A 7500-nucleotide genomic window follows, 5' to 3' on the forward strand; every position below is an offset into this window, starting at 1 on the left:
TGCAGAGGGCACAGTGAGGAGGTCCAGAGGGCACAGTGAGGAGGTCCAGAGGGCACGGTGAGGAGGTCCAGAGGGCACAGTGAGGAGGTCCAGAGGGCACAGTGAGGAGGTGCAGAGGGCACAGTGAGGAGGTCCAGAGGGCACAGTGAGGAGGTCCAGAGGGCACGGTGAGGAGGTCCAGAGGGCACAGTGAGGAGGTCCAGAGGGCACAGTGAGGAGGTGCAGAGGGCACGGTGAGGAGGTCCAGAGGGCACAGTGAGGAGGTCCAGAGGGCACGGTGAGGAGGTCCAGAGGGCACGGTGAGGAGGTCCAGAGGGCACGGTGAGGAGGTCCAGAGGGCACAGTGAGGTGAGGAGGTCCAGAGGGCACAGTGAGGAGAGGTGCAGTAGGTGCACAGTGAGGAGGTGCCGAGGGAACGGCTGTGAGGAGGTCCAGAGGGCACGGTGAGGAGGTCCCAGAGGCACGGTGAGGGGGAGGTCCAGAGGGCACAGAGAGGTGAGGAGTCCAGAGGCACAGTGAGGAGGTGCAGAGGGCACAGTGAGGAGGGCAGAGGGCACGGTGAGGAGGTCCAGAGGCACGGTGAGGAGGTCCAGAGGGCACAGTGAGGTGAGGAGGTCCAAGGGCACAGTGAGGTGAGGAGGTCCCAGAGGGCACAGTGAGGAGGTGCAGAGGGCACGGTGAGGAGGCAGGGGGTGAGAAGCTCTTGAAGGTTGGTTGGACTGGGACCATTTATGGCCTTTAAATACCAATGTCTAGCCTCTGTTCAACCTTCACCCCTGCAGCTGCTCCACGGGCTACTGGGTGCTGTGCTCCACGCTCCAGTGCCTGTGGTGACAGTAGATCTACTGGGTGCTGTGCTCCACGGTCCAGTGCCTGTGGTGACAGTAGATCTACTGGGTGCTCTGCTCCACGGTCCAGTGCTTGTGGTGACAGTAGATCTACTGGGTGCTGTGCTCCAGTGCTTGTGGTGACAGTAGATCTACTGGGTGCTGTGCTCCACGGTACAGTGCCTGTGGTGACAGTAGATCTACTGGGTGCTGTGCTCCATGGTCCAGTGCCTGTGGTGACAGTAGATCTACTGGGTGCTGTGCTCCAGGGTCCAGTGCCTGTGGTGACAGTAGATCTACAGGGTGCTGTGCCCCACGGTCCAGTGCTGTGGTGACAGTAGATCTACTGGGTGCTGTGCTCCACGGTCCAGTGCTGTGGTGACAGTAGATCTACTGGGTGCTGTGCTCCACGGTCCAGTGCCTGTGGTGACAGTAGATCTACTGGGTGCTGTGCTCCACGGTCCAGTGCTGTGGTGACAGTAGATCTACTGGGTGCTGTGCTCCACGGTCCAGTGCTTGTGGTGACAGTAGATCTACTGGGTGCTGTGCTCCACGGTCCAGTGCTTGTGGTGACAGTAGATCTACTGGGTGCTGTGCCCCACGGTCCAGTGCCTGTGGTGACAGTAGATCTACTGGGTGCTGTGCTCCACGGTCCAGTGCCTGTGGTGACAGTAGATCTACTGGGTGCTGTGCTCCACGGTCCAGTGCTTGTGGTGACAGTAGATCTACTGGGTGCTGTGCCCCACGGTCCAGTGCCTGTGGTGACAGTAGATCTACTGGGTGCTGTGCTCCAGGGTCCAGTGCCTGTGGTGACAGTAGATCTACTGGGTGCTGTGCCCCACGGTCCAGTGCTTGTGGTGACAGTAGATCTACTGGGTGCTGTGCTCCACGGTCCAGTGCTTGTGGTGACGGTAGATCTACTGGGTGCTGTGCCCCAGTGCTTGTGGTGACAGTAGATCTACTGGGTGCTGTGCTCCAGTGCTTGTGGTGACAGTAGATCTACTGGGTGCTGTGCTCCAGTGCTTGTGGTGACAGTAGATCTACTGGGTGCTGTGCTCCACGGTCCAGTGCCTGTGGTGACAGTAGATCTACTGGGTGCTGTGCTCCAGTGCTTGTGGTGACAGTAGATCTACTGGGTGCTGTGCTCCAGTGCTTGTGGTGACAGTAGATCTACTGGGTGCTGTGCTCCACGGTCCAGTGCCTGTGGTGACAGTAGATCTACTGGGTGCTGTGCTCCACGGTCCAGTGCTTGTGGTGACAGTAGATCTACTGGGTGCTGTGCTCCACGGTCCAGTGCTTGTGGTGACAGTAGATCTACTGGGTGCTGTGCTCCACGGTCCAGTGCTTGTGGTGACAGTAGATCTACTGGGTGCTGTGCTCCACGGTCCAGTGCTTGTGGTGACAGTAGATCTACTGGGTGCTGTGCTCCACGGTCCAGTGCTTGTGGTGACAGTAGATCTACTGGGTGCTGTGCTCCAGGGTCCAGTGCTGTGGTGACAGTAGATCTACTGGGTGCTGTGCTCCAGGGTGCAGTGCTTGTGGTGACAGTAGATCTACTGGGTGCTGTGCTCCAGGGTCCAGTGCCTGTGGTGACAGTAGATCTACTGGGTGCTCTGCTCCACGGTCCAGTGCCTGTGGTGGACAGTAGATCTACTGGGTGCTGTGCTCCAGGGTCCAGTGCTTGTGGTGACAGTAGATCTACTGGGTGCTGTGCTCCAGGGTCCAGTGCCTGTGGTGACAGTAGATCTACTGGGTGCTCTGCTCCACGGTCCAGTGCCTGTGGTGACAGTAGATCTACTGGGTGCTCTGCTCCACGGTCCAGTGCTTGTGGTGACAGTAGATCTACTGGGTGCTGTGCTCCACGGTCCAGTGCTTGTGGTGACAGTAGATCTACTGGGTGCTGTGCTCCACGGTCCAGTGCTTGTGGTGACAGTAGATCTACTGGGTGCTCTGCTCCACGGTCCAGTGCTTGTGGTGACAGTAGATCTACTGGGTGCTGTGCTCCACGGTCCAGTGCTTGTGGTGACAGTAGATCTACTGGGTGCTGTGCTCCACGGTCCAGTGCTTGTGGTGACAGTAGATCTACTGGGTGCTCTGCTCCACGGTCCAGTGCCTGTGGTGACAGTAGATCTACTGGGTGCTGTGCTCCATGGTACAGTGCTGTGGTGACAGTAGATCCTCTTTGTCAGAGGCTGCGGCCCCGAGGGGAAGACATACACATGTGACCACAAGAAGGGGGGCGGCCTCTCCTTTCTAGTGCAACGTTCAAAGCGGCCAATCGCAACGGTAATCATGGGTCCTGTGCGACGTGAGGTAAACTCTGCAACCAATCATGTGTGACCGCTTTGTTTTCTAAACCAAAAGCTGTTGTATTTTCACTTACTTTCTTATATACAGTAGACGCCCTTTCTTTCTTCTTTTCTAAACTGCCTCCTGCGTCCAGGGTGAAAAAAGTACCCAGAAATGATACCTAAGTGAAAGTATCGTAAAATCGTACTCAAGTAAAAGTCAGAGTATCTGGCTAAAAACACACTTGAGTAAAAGTAAAGAAGTTTCTACTTTTAAATGTACTTAAGTACTAAAAGGTTTACTAAACTTTTTTTTATTCCACGACAAAGAAATTATCCGTTTTGTCCTCTTCATCACTTGTACTATCGTTTGGCCATCTTCTGTAGCTCGTCACTCTGACTGTCTGTTCTTCTGATAGCAGGTGTTTAATCAAAGATCCCTGCTGGTATGGGCGGGTTCGTTTTCCATTGATGGGGATCTGATTGGCTGTTTTTAAATAAAGTGCGGCCGCAGGATTAATAACGTTAACGTTAGTTCAGCCAGATAAACAAATATACTAATTAAAATCGTTGGACCCTGTGAGATTTGTACTTTGTACTTTGTAAGTCTGCATTTAAAATGTAAGAGTAAAAAGTAGTTTTTTTCTCTCTGAAATGTAATTGAGTAAAAGTACAAGTAAACAAACCTAATAATACTCGAGTAAAGTACAAATCCCCCAAAAACAGTACTTAAGTATTGTAACAAAGTACAATTACTTGAGTACTTTACCCCCCTGGCAGCGTCTCACTTCCTACAGCCGACACCGAAGGTCCCCAGTGGAGCTGAAATGCGTGCAGTAGAAGCTGAAGTATGATTTACAAGACATTACACGGACTCTGTCCTCCTCCCTGGGAGAATTCATTAAAGAGAAGTCTGATCGTGGTCATAGGACTAGGCCGACCTCTAGACTAGAGAGGATTGTAAGGTGCAGCGCCGACGCACCGCTTTCGGTCAGAAATAAATGTCTTTTCAATGCAGGGAAGTATGTCGTGGTGGAACAGTTTACCTACCACCATTCGAGAATGTCCAACTTTTACTACTTTTAAACTCTTTAAAAAAAGGTTTCTAGAACACCAAGCATGTGACCATATAGGACCTTTATGGTCTTGGTCCTTTTAGCTTTGTATAGCCATGTATTTGTAAATTATTGTTCTTTTGTTTTAAAGGATAACTCCACTATTTTGGGAAATTTGCTTATTTAACATCTTCCCTGGAGTTAGACAAGAAGATGCATACCTTTTTTGTCTCTGTGCGTGCATTTTAGCTTTGGGAATAGATGCTCCGTTAGCATAGCTTAGCTTCATCACTGGAAGTGAGGCAGGACAGTAGCCTTACAGTGCCTTACAGTGTATTGCAAGGTCTGACATTGACCAAACTTGATATGCATGACCTTGGTGGGCTCTAGGTCAACTCCTGAAAAGGGGTCAATGTCAGACTTTGCAATCAAAAGTTAGGGGGCTAATAACCTTGCCATAATTTCAGTGCGCCCCTAACTTTGATTGCAAGGTCTGACATTGACCCCCTTTTCAGGAGTTGACCTAGAGCCCACCAGGGTCATGCATATCAAGTTTGGTCAATGTCAGACCTTGCAATACACTGTAAGGCACTGTAAGGCTACTGTCCTGCCTCACTTCCAGTGATGAAGCTAAGCTATGCTAACGGAGCATCTATTCCCAAAGCTAAAATGCACGCACAGAGACAAAAAGGTATGCATCTTCTTGTCTAACTCCAGGAAGATGTTAAATAAGCTAATTTCCCAAAATAGTGGAGTTATCCTTTAACATGTTTTTTATATTGCTCTGTTTTTGTATTTGATTTGTTTTATGTTTGGGGACTGAGGGTGAACATTGCATCCCTTGCTAAGTCCTGTGTATTTACAGTGCATTATATATCTATTGTCCATTAATACATGCTGTCCCTTCCAAATAAATGAAAGAAGAAAAGAAAAGAGGAGGCTAAAGCAGGGGGGGTTCGCTGGCGCATGACGAAAGAAACTCCTGGGTTTCCCTTTCAGAAACAAACCACCCCCGACTGCATCTGTACCGTTTCTGCCTTTTCTTAAGCTTCTTTAAGCTTATGGTTAATTCATCTGTGGAGAAGACACCCCCCCCCCCCCCCCCACAACATCCCCAGTGAGAGCCATGGAAGAGGAGGAACGAATAAAAAAGAAGAAAGAGGGAAAAAAGGAGGGGACTTGGGTGGAGAGACATGCAAATATACTGTAGAAACAACCATGCTTGACTCACTGCCTGGTCCTATTCTTGTGAAAATACAAGCTGTGTTCCGGCTATTAAAGCTGTGCGACTCGCACACTGGCCTGCTGTGGTTTGAACGTGTTTTTTTTCTTTTCATTTCAAAATAACAATAAAATACTACTATCAATTATGAATATAAATAGCGTTCAAATTATGTCAGTGGTCCTGACATAGATTGAGAGAGAGGGAGAGAGAGAGAGAGAGAGAGAGAGAGAGAGAGAGAGAGAGAGAGAGAGAGAGAGAGAGAGAGAGAGAGAGAGAGAGAGAGAGAGAGGGAGAGAGAGAGAGAGAGAGAGAGAGAGGAGAGAGAGAGAGAGAGAGAGAGAGAGAGAGAGAGAGAGAGAGAGAGAGAGACACACACACACATGCACACACACACGCACACACACACACACACACACACACACACACACACACACGTGCTGATCTGCGCCTTGCACCCTTGGTATACTTACACTGTAACCCCCACCCACCCCCCCGGTTCTCTCTCCTCTCTCTCTGTGGTTCTCTCTCCTCTCTCTCTGTGGTTCTCTCTCTCCCTCTCTCTCTGTGGTTCTCTCTCCTCTCTCTCTGTGGTTCTCTCTCCTCTCTCTCTGTGGTTCTCTCCCTCTCTCTCCCCTCTCTCTCTCCTCTCTCTCTGTGTGGTTCTCTCTCCTCTCTCTCTGTGGTTCTCTCTCCTCTCTCTCTCTGTGGTTCTCTCTCCTCTCTCTGTGGTTCTCTCTCCTCTCTCTCTGTGTCTCTCTCCTCTCTCTCTGTGGTTCTCTCTCTCTCTCTCTGTGGTTCTCTCTCCTCTCTCTCTGTGGTTCTCTCTCCTCTCTCTCTGTGGTTCTCTCTCCTCTTCTCTGTGGTCTCTCTCCTCTCTCTCTGTGGTTCTCTCTCCTCTCTCTGTGGTTCTCTCTCCTCTCTCTCTGTGGTTATCTCTCCTCTCTCTGTGGTTCTCTCTCTCTCTCTTTGTGGTTCTCTCTCCTCTCTCTCTGTGGTTCTCTCCCCTCTCTCTCCCCCTCTCTCCTCCTCTCTCTCTGTGGTTCTCTCTCCTCTCTCTCTCTCTGTGGTTCTCTCTCCTCTCTCTCTGTGGTTCTCTCTCCTCTCTCTCTGTGGTTCTCTCTCCTCTCTCTCTGTGGTTCTCTCTCCCTCTCTCTCTGTGGTTCTCTCTCCTCTCTCTCTGTGGTTCTCTCTCCTCTCTCTGTGTGGTTCTCTCTCCCTCTCTCTGTGGTTCTCTCTCCTCTCTCTCTGTGGTTCTCTCCCCTCTCTCTCTGTGGTTCTCTCTCCTCTCTCTCTGTGGTTCTCTCTCCTCTCTCTGTGGTTCTCTCTCCTCTCTCTCTGTGGTTCTCTCTCCTCTCTCTCTGTGGTTCTCTCTCCTCTCTCTCTGTGGTTCTCTCTCTCTCTCTCTCTGTGGTTCTCTCCCCCTCTCTCTGTGGTTCTCTCTCTCTCTCTCTGTGGTTCTCTCTCCTCTCTCTCTCTGTGGTTCTCTCTCCCCTCTCTCTGTGGTTCTCTCTCCTCTCTCTCTGTGGTTCTCTCTCCTCTCTCTCTGTGGTTCTCTCTCCTCTCTCTCTGTGGTTCTCTCCCTCTCTCTCTGTGGTTCTCTCTCCTCTTTCTCTGTGGTTCTCTCTCCTCTCTCTCTGTGGTTATCTCTCCTCTCTCTCTGTGGTTCTCTCCCCTCTCTCTCTGTGGTTCTCTCTCCTCTCTCTCTGTGGTTCTCTCCCCACCTCCACTCACACAGCCTCATGTATTTTTCATGGCCTCGTCCTGCTGGAGGCCTGTGTGAGTGAGACGTGTCTCCTCTCCTCCACAGTCACACCACTGTGGCCTGCTGGCTCCTGCTGGCTCCAGGTGAGATGTGGTGAGATCTGGAGCCCGAGGCCACCACCCCTTACAACTTCAGTACAATGAAAAGCTTGTTTTTCAATCTCATTGCATTTTCTTTTGTAATATTTTTTTTTTACACAAGGTATGTAACATTAGCCAAAATATGACTGTTGTTGTTGTTGTTGTTGTTGTTGTGAAAATGCTGACTAAAGCCCTTTGAGCCCTATCCCCCCGTTATCAACAGAATCAAACCATTTCAGATAACCAATCTGCTTCTGCTTGCA

Source organism: Notolepis coatsorum (assembly GCF_963971535.1).
Source record: "Notolepis coatsorum genome assembly, chromosome: 15".
NCBI lineage: Eukaryota > Metazoa > Chordata > Actinopteri > Aulopiformes > Paralepididae > Notolepis > Notolepis coatsorum.